The 12,246-nt window shown below is 40.5% G+C and overlaps 1 protein-coding gene and 1 long non-coding RNA gene across 2 annotated transcripts in view; one reads left to right on the forward strand and one right to left on the reverse strand.

Annotated features, from left to right (window-relative positions):
- Positions 1 to 12,246, reverse strand: part of LOC132397142 (potassium voltage-gated channel subfamily KQT member 1) — a 795,097-nt gene that overhangs the window by 46,425 nt on the left and 736,426 nt on the right. The gene's annotated exons all lie outside the window — the stretch shown is intronic.
- The window catches only part of LOC132397144 (uncharacterized), a 62,755-nt gene that overhangs the window by 14,220 nt on the left and 36,289 nt on the right, over positions 1 to 12,246 (forward strand). Inside the window, exon 2 of the long non-coding RNA XR_009513274.1 lies at positions 903 to 979. This is a non-coding gene — a long non-coding RNA (uncharacterized LOC132397144). The remainder of the gene's footprint in view (positions 1 to 902; positions 980 to 12,246) is intronic.

Below are 12,246 nucleotides of genomic sequence, written 5' to 3' on the forward strand. Positions count from 1 at the left end.
TCTTAATTAATGCTATGGTACTGTCTTGAAAGTTGCCTTGAAATTCTATTGTACATCACATCATTTACATGTTCTTTGTAACTGAACTTCATTTATTTATTTATTTTAACTTAGAGACACAATGCAGACGAAGCTCTCCTAGCTCAGCGAGCCTCACTGCCCAACAACCCACCTATTTAACCCTAACCTAATCACAGGACAATTTACAATGGCCAATTAACCTAACTGCTGTGCCTCTGGACTGTGGGAGGAAACAGGAGCACCTGGATGAAACTCTTGTGCTCACGGGGATTTCTTACAGATGGCATTGGAATTGAACTCTGAACTCCAATGCCCTGAGCAGTAATAGCATCGCGTTAATCGTGGCACCTACTTCTATGGGAACAATTTTTTTAAAGCAAACCAGGACAGGTGGCATGGATTATGCGACCATAATTTTATTCTCCAGAGTCTATTATTGTTTTCTTGAACCATTAACACAAGGAGGTGCCCAGATACGGGAAGAGATGTCCAACATGGGCTTTACTAGAGCACTGCTCGACCTGCAGGGTGTTGGAACCAATTATGTAGAAGCAGGTCCAACAACACACACGAGCTTGCTTTGTCTTTTGGAAATACTGTGACTGGGAATCAACTTCTACTAGGTCTTCGTCAACAAAAAACTTACCCCTCAATGAAAGTTTTCCTTGTAACAACCCAAACCTCAAACCTACCCTGGTTGCAGACTTCAGCCAGATCTCACACCACTGTCACAAAGCCATGTCTCCTTCTCCATTGGATAACAAGGGTAGTAGTGTTCCCTTCAGCAGTCAATTATTATTTTCTCTGAAATTCCTACCCTAATCTCCACTCCAAAACTTAAGTACTCTAAGTATGTGGACTGTTTCTTCCTTGCTTTCCAGGGACCTTGAACAAGACTGGCAATATCAGTGGGAGTGGAGTGAAGGTGTGGGAATACTGGGTGCTGGAAAATGTCTAAGTAAGTATGTTTGTTGTTAATAAAGTCATCGCTCATGGTGCGTGAGTGTCAGGCCTAAGTCTTCACTGACTTATGTTCCGGAGGCTTTGAGTCATTGAGTTGAACAGCTCAGGAACAAATCCCCTTGGTACACTGTGTCCATGCTGATGCTTTGGCCCATCTACATTAATTCCATTTGCCCACATTAGAACCATGTCCTTCCATGCCTTAGCTATTTAAGTGTCTGTCTAAACACCTCATAAACTGTAGTAATTGTATCTGATTCTACACTTTCTCTGGAAGTGCATTTCAGGTATCAACAATTTTCTATGTAATAAACTTACCTCTTGATTCTCCTTCTTATCACCCTAAACCTATATCCTATTGGAACCCTTACCATGGGATAAAGATTTTGATTATCAATCACACCTATGCCTCATAATATTATATAGACTTTCCAGGTCACCTCTCAACCCCTCAAACCAGCACAGCCTATCCAATCTCTCCCCATTACTGGTGGCCTCCATTCCAGGCAACATCCTGGTGAATCCTCTCAGGACTCTCTCTAATACTGTAGTGGCAGGAAACGTACACAACATTTCAAAGTTGTTTCAAGCTACTGGATAGATATACTATGGATCGCACTGATCAGATTCCAATTATATGATTATTGCTGCTATGTTGGGTCAACCCTTTCACAGTACTTGCTGACTGATCACAACATTATTCCACTCATTACACATCATGCTCCGCTGCTAATTAACTACAATACACTTCACTTCACGTCAAATGGACTGGATTTATACAGATCTGGCTTTGGTCTCCTTGACCAAGGAAGGATGAACTCAACACAGAGGAGTTGCAGCAACAGTTCACCAGATGTTTATTTAGGGAGAGGTTAAACTGACTTGCTCTGCAGTAACCAGAACTTAGAAGAATGAGAGGGGATATAAATGAAGCACAAAGTTCAGTTAGGGTAGATGGACTGGATGCAGGGAGGATGCTTTCCCTGACCGAGATATCTATCCAATATGTCACAGTCTTAGGTTACAAGGAAAAGGGTTTACAATAAGGTGAAAAGAAATTGTTTATAGGAATTCACCACTGCAGAGCTGTAAATTCCTGAAATATTTTAAGATACAAATTCTAAATACGAAAAGCATCAAGGGACTAGGGCTAAGAGCAGGAGTATGGTACAAAAATTGACGAGCAGCAATTATAGAGCAGATTCAAAGGGCCAAAGAGTCTACTTCTATCAATTTGCAGTGGAGAGTATATTGACTGGTTGCATCACTGGAAACGCCAATGCCCTTGAATGGAAAAACCCTCAGCAAGTAGTGGATACAATCCAGTTCATCACAGGTAAAGCTCTCCCCATCATTTAGCACGCCTATAAGGAGTGTTGTCACAGGAAAGCAGCATCCATCATCAAGGACCCCCACCATCCAGGCTTTTCTCTCTGCTGCCATCAGGAAAGTGGTATAATTAAGTCACGTCAAATAAAGTTTATTGTCATTCAACTATATGCATGTATATAATGTTTGTAACGATACAATGAATATAGAAATGAGACATTTCTTTGAACTAGGGTGTAAAGCACATAACACACAAAACTTATGAAGGTAAGGATTAAACTCTGCAGATGAATCACACATAAGTAACAAACTAAATTAAATATTCATTAATTAATATGAAATACAGGAGCCTCAGAACCTGTACCACCAGGTTCAGGAACAGCTATTTTCCCTCAACCATTAGGCTCTTCAACCACTGTGGATAACTTCACTCAATTTTACTCACCCCAACACTAATTGAGTGTTCTGAGGGATTGATCTTAGAGGAGGTTACCGGGTCAGCACATTGTGGGCTGAAGGACCTCTAATGCATTGCTCTATGTTCTATCTATCCTTCCCTGATCTGTGCAACTCTAGAGCCTCCAGTTTGGTAACATAGAACAATCTGTTGCCACAACTTAAGGACACATTTTCAAGGTCTCTTTATCTCAGGTTATCGATATTCATTGCTTATTTATTTATTATTATTATTTTTCTTTTTGTATTTACACAGTTTGTTGTCTTTTGCACACTGGTTGTTCGTCCATCTTACTATGTATGGTCTTTCAATGATTCTATTGTGTTTCTTTGAATTTACTGTGAATGCCCACAAGATAATTAATCTCAGGGTTGTATGTGTTGATATATACATCTTGTAGATAATCAGTGTACTTTGAACTATGTTTCTCACTACATATTTTGGAAAAGAGACACTATCAGAATCAGAATCAGAATCATTTACTAACTTCCTGATTTTCTTTTTCTGTCACTTGTGATGGTAACTGTTTAACGTACATCATGGAAAGAAGAACTATTTATTCATTCTATACAAAGCACATTTTTCAAATCTAGCTGCCCAAAATGCTCTCTGGCCCTTTAATAACACTTGGAGAGTACAGGAACAATGGTACAGGCAGAGGCATATGGAAGGAAGTAAAAAATTAAATCCTCAAGGGTGATTATTTTATGTTTCCACAATGCATGGCCTGAGCTCATTGCCAATTTGACATGAATATTGATGATGGCTTCACACTGTCTGTAAAAGTCAAAGTCAGATGGATTATGGAGACTGTGGGACTATTGTGGATGGAGATTTGGGACTGACATGAGTTCTAGTTGAGCTTTAATTAGTAATCTAAAACTGGCACCTATAATGTTAATCACAAAGCTACTTGATCATCATAAAAAAAACTCTCTAGTTCACCCAAAAGAACATTTGCCAGCCCTACTTCACTTGGGTCTATATATGACCCCAGAACACACAAATGTAGTGGATTCATTTGTCCACTGATATGGTCTAGCAACTCAAACTCAATTACAAAATGAGCTTCTTGTCAAAGAGGTCCTTATCTAGTAGACGATGAAGGTTACTGGTAGAGCTTCATAGAACCAGGGCAAGAAAGAGACTGTCATAGTTTCTTCTATCTGCTCCTCCTTCTCATTCATTCTTGAAAATTAGTAACTAAATCATGTATGGATTTCATTCTTTGGTGGGTTTCATTAGAACAGGTCTCACTACGACCTGATTTCATCAACATCATTAGAAAAAGGAAGAGCAGGCTATAAATGTGACCCAGAGAGATTACAGACTGGCACCTGGCCAATTTGCTTCTGAAAAAAATAGAGGGAGGAGAGACTGTAAATGGGCCTCAAGAAAAACTGGCGTTAAGCCAATTTGTTTGTCAAAAAGAGTGTAAATGGGGCCCACAGAGAGATAGGCCTGACTATAGACTGGCAATAGGCCAGTCTTTTAATGAAGAGTTCAAATAGGTCACAGACATGAACATCAATATGTCCTGGTACTAAGTCAGCCCATTTATTAAAGTGAGAATGTGACAATAAATTTAATAGGCTTATAATTAATGGTATAGTTTCTTTCCCAGGACCTCAGAACTGTGGAACTTTACCTTTCTCCAGCTTTGCTTTCCATTATAATGCTAAATTTAGCACCACCTAATCCATTACTATGATTAACTTAGTTATGGATTAGGTGATGCTAAGTAACTCCCAGCCTTTTCAAATTTGATATTATTTGGGTTTTCTAAAGTATTTTGAAGGAACTGTAATACCACATTGTCAAATATCTGGGTGGTAGTTTTGTGTTTCCCATGTTAGAAACCTTCCCCTCTTTAAAGCATACAAGTACATACTTTAAACCAACAAATGATACCCCGGTAAGAGAAGTGCAGAGAATGTCTTAGGTTATTTGAAATACTAATTCCCCAAATGAAAGCAAATTTCAGACAACAAGAACAGAGCCGTGCAGTTGACTGTTTTCCAGATTCTTTCCACTTCAATTAATTTGTCTTGAGAGCCCAAATTATGGAGCACTTGGTTTTCATGCGTAAATCATGGAAAACAAATCAATTTAACCCAAAGACTAGCCTAGGGATAACGTCCTGGTGAAATAGTTTCTGTGATGTATCTCTTCTTCCCGATTCTATGATGCTGTCCCTGTCCTCAGATTCTACCACTCGTCTATGCACTACAGGCAATTTACGGTGGACAATTAACCTTCAAACTAACACAGCTTTGGGATGCTGGAGGAAGCCCGATGATTTGTGGTGACAAGAAAGTCATACAGGTAGTGGCAAAGGTCAGGATTGAAACTAGGTCTTTGGAGCTGTGAGATAGCTGTGCCACTCTTCCACCCAGTGCCAAGAACATGAAATATATTCCTACTTTACTCCATCAAGTAAGGGGTCTCACACAAGGAGACAGCTGGACTTTTCTCCCCCAAATCTCCCTTTGCTTGCACTGGCTGGTGTCCTGGTTCCCTACATGCACGGGATGTCCTTCCTGCTAAATATCTCTCTACTGAGAGCTTCTGCATCCCTTTTAAAGAATCTGGGCATTTTCTCCCTCTCATACTGCCTTTCCCTCTTTGATGTTAGCTTTGGTATGTTTTACTGCTTTCAGGCTATCATGATGAGTGGGATTGATGAGTAATCTCAAATTGGTGTGCATATTCACTTGGCAATGCTAGTAAGTCCTGACTATGCCAGTGATATGCAGATCTTGAAACACAAGGAAAAGTAAAGTAAATTGGAAAGAAAGTAACTTCTTCAGGAATTATTTAAGCCTCACAATATGGTATTTTTCTGGATCTAGAACTGTCTGACAACATTTCAAATAACTCTTTGTACAATTTCCAGTTGCTTTTTTTTTGGGTATACAATTGGATTTTAGAACAGAACACAGCAATGATTTGAAGCATCATGGCCATGTAAAATCCATTTTCAGGAGGGCAAAACAGTTGAGAAAACAGTGAATATTGCACAGTGGAAAGATAAGTCTGTAGTTGCTTGGGTATGCTGAGGGGGAAGGAAGTATTAAGATGTATGTTAATTATGGGTTAGATGTTAACCCATCCATACCAACACAGAAAGGGTACCATTAATTTGAAATATTTATAATCAGCAGGCAAAATATGTTTGAACTCAGGTGACTTATCAATCATTTCAAAGAAATATTCTTATCCTCTGTCCTTTTTCAGTTCGGTTTTCCTGAGCAAAATTTTTGACCTAATTATTGTATTTGAAAAGCTCCTAGTACATATAAATCTTTATATTAATATCTTCCTATACTTGTGCCACTGTTCCTTAATATCACAATTTGGTATGACAACTGTTCAGCCGAAGAACTCAAGGATTTGAAAAGAGCTGTGAACATGCAAACCAGCCTAAATTGTAGTGAGGGGAGAGGTGCAGGGGCAGTTGTAGTGCTTGACAAGCTTGCAGCGATAAGCGCATGGTGGGAGATCAATAAAGAGGGATGAGTGGGAAGCAGAGTGGGGAAGGAAAGATATGCTTAGTGTAGTAGGATCCTGTTGGAGATGGTGGAAGCTATAAAGAATGATGCGCTGGGTATGGAGTCTCATGGGGTGGTAAGTAAACACAAGGGAAACCATATTCCTGTAATGACAGTGGGAGGATGGGGTAAGGACAGTTGTGTGGGAAATGGAAGAGATGCATGTAAGGGTAGCTTCAATGGTGAGGGAAGGGAAACCCCATTCTTTGAAAAAAAGAGGACATCTCAGAGGTTCTAGAATGGAAAGCCTCATCTTGAGAATGAAAGTGGTGCAGAAGGAGGAACTGAAGGGGATAGCAATTTTACAAATGACAGAGTGAAAAGAGGTATAGTCAAGACAACTATGAGAGCTGGTAGGCTTTAAAGTCAGTAGATAGTCTGTCTCCAGCAATGCAGACACTACACTTTCCGTTAGATAATCTGTCTCCAGCAATGAAGACAGTGAAATCGAGAAAAGGGAAAGAAGTGTCGGAGATAGAACAAGTAAATTTAGATCAAGGTAGAAGTTGGAGGTAGAGTTGAAAAAAATGGCAAGCTCAGCATTGGTGCAGGAAACACCAATTGACTCTATTGAATCTGTTACTTTCCACTGCTTGAATAAGGCACTGAACATAATCACAGATCCCTCCCACCCCAGTCCTTCTATCGTCTCACTTCTCCCATTGGACAGAGAAGTAAAAACATAGAAACATGTACCACCAGACTCGAGCACTGCTTCTTTCTGCTGTTATCAGACCCTTCAACGGACCTCTGATACTTTAAAGATGAAATATTGATCCCTCAATCTACCTCATTGAGGCCCTTCTGTTTTATTTGTCTACCTGCACATCACTTTCTCTGTAATTTCAACCCAATATTAGAAACATAGAAAACCTACAGCACAACACAGGCCCTTCAGCCCACAAAGCTCTGCCTAAAATGTCCTTACCTTAGAACTACCTAGGTTTACCTATAGCCCTCTATTTTTCTAAGCTCCATGTACCTATCTAGGAGACTCTTAAAAGACCCTATCGTTTCCACCTCCACAGCCTCTGCTGGCAGCCCATTCCATGCACTCACCACTCTCTGCATAAAAACTTACCATTGACATCTCCTCTGTACCTACCTCCAAGCATCTTAAAACTATACCCTCTTGTGCTAGCCATTTCATCCCTGGGGAAAAGCCTTTGACTATCCACATGATCAATGCCTCTCATTATCTTGTACACCTCTATCAGGTTACCTCTCATCCTCCGTCACTCCAAGGAGAAAAGGCCGAGTTCACTCAACCCATTCTCATAAGGCATGCTCCCCAATATGGGCAACATCCTTGTAAATTTCCTCTGCACCCTTTTGATGGTTTCCATGTCCTTCCTGTAGTGAGGCGACCAGAACTGAGCATAGTACTCCGAGTGGGGTCTGACTAGGGTCCTGCATAGCTGCAACATTACCTCTCGACTCCTAAACTCAATCTCACGATTGATGAAGGCCAATGCTCCGTATGCCTTCTTAACCACAGAGTCAAGCTGCTTAGCAGCTTTGAGTGGTCCTATGGACTTGGACCCCAAGATCCCTCTGATCCTTCACACTGCCAAGAGTCTTACCATTAATGCTATATTCTGTCATCATATTTGACCTACCAAAATGAACCACCTCACATTTATCTGGGCTGAACTCCATCTGCCACTTCTCAGCCCAGTTTTGCAACCTATCAATGTCCGGCTATAACCTCTGACAGCCCTCCACACTATCCACAACACCTCTAACCTTTGTGTCATCAGCAAACTTACTAACCCATCCCTCCACTTCCTCATCCAGGCCATTTATAAAAATCACAAAGAGTAGGGGTCCCTGAACAGATCCCTGAGGCAAATCACTGGTCACCAGCTGCCATGCAGAATATGACCCGTCTACAACCACTCTTTGCCTTCTGTGGACAAGCCAGTTCTGGATCCAAAAAACAATGTCCCTTTGGATCCCATGCCTCCTCACTTTCTCATTAAGCCTTGCATGGGGTGCCTTCTCAAATGCCTTGCTGAAATCCATATACACTACATCTATGGCTCTACCTTCATCAACGTGTTTAGTCACATCCTCAAAAATTTCAATCCGTTTCATAAGGCACGACTTGCCCTTGACAAAGCCATGCTGACTATTCCTAATCATACTATGCCTCTCCAAATGTTCATAAATCCTACCTCTCAGAATCTTCTCCATCAACTTACCAACCACTGAAGTAAGACTCAATGGTCTGTAATTTCCTGGGCTATCTCTACTCCCTATCTCAACATCCACAACCCTCCAAATCCTCCAGAACATCTCCCATCCTCATTGATGATGCAAAGTTTATCACCCGAGGCTCAGCAATCTCCTCCCTCACTTCCCACAGTAAACTTGGGTACATAAGTCCGGTCCTTGTAACTAATCCAACTTGATGCTTTCCAAAAGCTCCATCACATCCTCTTCCTTAATATCTACATGCTCAAGTGTTTCAGTCCACTGTAAGTCATCCCTACAATCGCCAAACTCCCTTTCCGTAGTGAACACTGGAGCAAAGTACTCATTAAGTACCTCTGCTATCTCCTCTGGTTCCATACACACTTTTCCACTGTCACACTTGATTGGTCCTATTCTCTCACGTCTTATCTTCTTGCTCTTCACATACTTGTAGGATGCCTTGAGGTTTTCCTTAATCCTGTCCGCCAAGGCCTTCTCATGGCCCCTTCCGGCTCTCCTAATTTCATTCTTAAGGTTCTTGCTGCTAGCCTTATAACCTTCTAGATCTCTATCATTACCTAATTTTTTGAACTTTTTGTAAGCTCTTCTTCTTGACTATATTTACAACAGCCTTTGTACACATCAGTTCCTGTACCCTACCATCCTTTCCCTGTCTCATTGGAACGTACCTATACAGAACCCTATGCAAATATCACCTGAACATTTGCCACATTCCTTCTGTACATTTTCCTGAGAACATCTGTTGCCAATTTATGCTTTCAAGTTCCTGCCTGATAGCCTCATATTTCCCCTTTCTCCAGTTAAACGTTTCCCTAACTTGTCTGATCCTATGCCTCTCCAACGCTATGGTAAAGGAGATAGAATTGTGATCACTATCTCCAAAATGCTCTCCCACTGAGAGATCTGTCACCTGACCAGTTAAATTTCCCAATACCAGATCAAGTACGGCCTCTCCTCTTGTAGGCTTATCTACATATTCTTCATCCAGTTTTCCTGTTTTTACTATTTCAATTTACTCATATCTGAAGTGTATGCATGGATAAGACTGATCTTACATAAGACTGATTTCCATGATGGACTGGGCAGTGTCCACAACTCTGCAACTTCCTGAGAAAAGCCATACCAAGCGATGATGCATCCAGATAGGCATAAGGTGAAATCAGCATTGCAAATTTGCAACACCATAATTCAATGCAAATTGCCCTCACATAATTCAATGCAAATTGGGTCGCGATCCCACTCAAAAAGGTCTACATAATCGTCGAAGTGGGAAATGATAATACCTAACTATTTGGAGAGACGGGGGTCAAATTTGAAACAATCAGCATGGCTTTGTACATGGGAGGTCATGTCTGACAAGTCTCTTGGAGTTCGTTGATGAGATAACCAAGAGGGTAGAGCAGTGGATGTTGTCTGAATGGACTTTAGCAAAGCTTTTGACAAGGTCCCTCATGGTAGGCTGGACTGGAAGGTTATATCCTGGGGATCTAGGGGGTTATAGCAGATTGGATTCATAATTGGCTCAGTGGTAGGTAGCAGAGGGTGATGGATGAATAGTTCTTCTCTGACTGGAGGCCTATGTCCAGTGTTGTGCCACAATAGTGTGATGGGAACTTTGTTGTTTGTAATTTATATAAATTAATTGAATGTGAACTTATGAGGCATAGTTATGTTTGTGTATGATACTAAAATAGATGTTGTTGTAGAAGGTGCAGAAAGTTATGAAAAATTACAAGGTTATCTTAATCAGTTAGTTATGTGGTCTGAGGATTGGCAAACAGCTTTCAATCCAGATAAATATGAGGTGCGCATTTTGGGAAATCAAACAGGGTAGGGCTCATATGGTAATTTGGTGGACCTGGGAAGTGCTATAGAACCGAGGGAGCTGGGAGGGCAAGTGTACAGTTCACTGAAAGCAGTCTCACAGGACAGTGAAGAAGGCATTTGAGACACTGGCCTTCTTAAGTCAGAGCAGTGAGTATTGAAATTGGGAAGTAATGTTGCAGTCACATATGATATTGGCAAGGCTACATTTAGAGTTTCGTATACAGCTGAAGCACTGTCTGGTATGGGGAGGGGGTTGAGGGGTGCTATCGCACAGGAATGAAAGAGGCTGCAGAGGGTCGCAAATTTAGTCAGTCCCATCTTGGGTACTAGCCTACAAAGTACCCAGGACATCTTCAAGGAGCGGTGTCTCAGAAAGGCAGCGTCCATTATTAAGGACCCCCAGCACCCAGGGCATGCCCTTTTCTCACTGTTACCAGGATGTACAGAAGCCTGAAGGCACACACTCAGAGATTCAGGTACAGCTTCTTCCCCTCTGCCATATGATTCCTAAATGGACATTGAACCCGTGAACATTATCTCACTTTTTAAATATACATTATTTGGTTTTGCATGATTTTTAATCTATTCAATATACATAAACTGTAATTAATTAATTAATTTATCAATCATTATTTTTTCTTCTTCTATGTTATGTATTGCATTGAACTGCTGCTGCTAAGTTAACAAATTTCATGACACATGCCGATGATAATAAACCTGATTCTGATCTTTTGTAACCCTGTTATATGAAAGATTTTAGTAAATTAGAAGGAGTGCAGAAAAGATTTACCAGAAAGTTAACTGGACTTGGGGGCCTGAGTTACAAGGAGAGTTTGCATAGAATAGGATTTTATTCCCTGGAACATAGGAGATTGTGCAATAATCTGAGAGAGGTATATAAAATTATGAGGGCATTATCGAGTGATTACACTACTACTCCTATTAACTAGAATAAGTTAGCAATGCCATTATGATCCAGATGACCAAGTTGCCTGATAAGCATTGTCAAGATAGAGTCTCATTTTAACTCAAACAGAAGTTATCTGGTTTAACTGCATCTCAATGTCTTGCTAGTCTGAATCTCCAATTTTCCCTTCCACCCACTGCAAATGATCCAGGGTTAGGACAGAAGGATGTTTCTTGGATCTGAGATCTGTGCACAAGTCTTAGATTTGGCTTTTCCACTTAAACTAGAATTAATCTTTTTATCTTCCAGATACAACAATGATCTAGCATCTCTGCATATAATCTGAAACTACTTTTTAAAAAGGTATATTTGGCACGTTGTTTGTGTTCATCCCGATGAGAGATCTCTCAGGGAAGATAAACTTTTTCATTTCAGATTTTAAGGTTGTGAATACGGGAGAAACTGATGCTTGCTGAAACTCTGTCTGAGAAATTGACGTGAATATCAATACCAAACAGTATTTAGGAAGTACATGCAAAATAATATTGCAATTTTTTGCGTAAATATGGACCAGGCAGAACTCAACATAGAGACACAGAAGGAATTAAAGTGTTATAAGCTGACTAAAACCAAAGCAAACCAAAAGAGCTGACAACATGGGCGTGGATATTACATAAGACTGTCAGTAAGCAAACATATCTCAAGGCTGGATATTTTATACATTCTTTGATAATAAGTAGACCTTGAATCTTGAATTTTTGAATCTTTATATTGTGTGACTGACGCAAGCTTCTTGGAACTAATTTCCAAGCATACCCAATTCCCCATGTTAGACTTGGATTGTCTCCTGAAAACTTTGACTCAACACACACAAGGTCCCCGAATTTCCTGTTGAGGCAGATCAGAATCTGCTGCCAATTATGCAAAAGAAACCTCAAATGGAACCGAAAGGTACAATGGTTTCTTGCTGCCTC

Source organism: Hypanus sabinus, chromosome 7, assembly GCF_030144855.1.
Source record: "Hypanus sabinus isolate sHypSab1 chromosome 7, sHypSab1.hap1, whole genome shotgun sequence".
NCBI classification, from domain to species: Eukaryota; Metazoa; Chordata; class Chondrichthyes; order Myliobatiformes; family Dasyatidae; genus Hypanus; species Hypanus sabinus.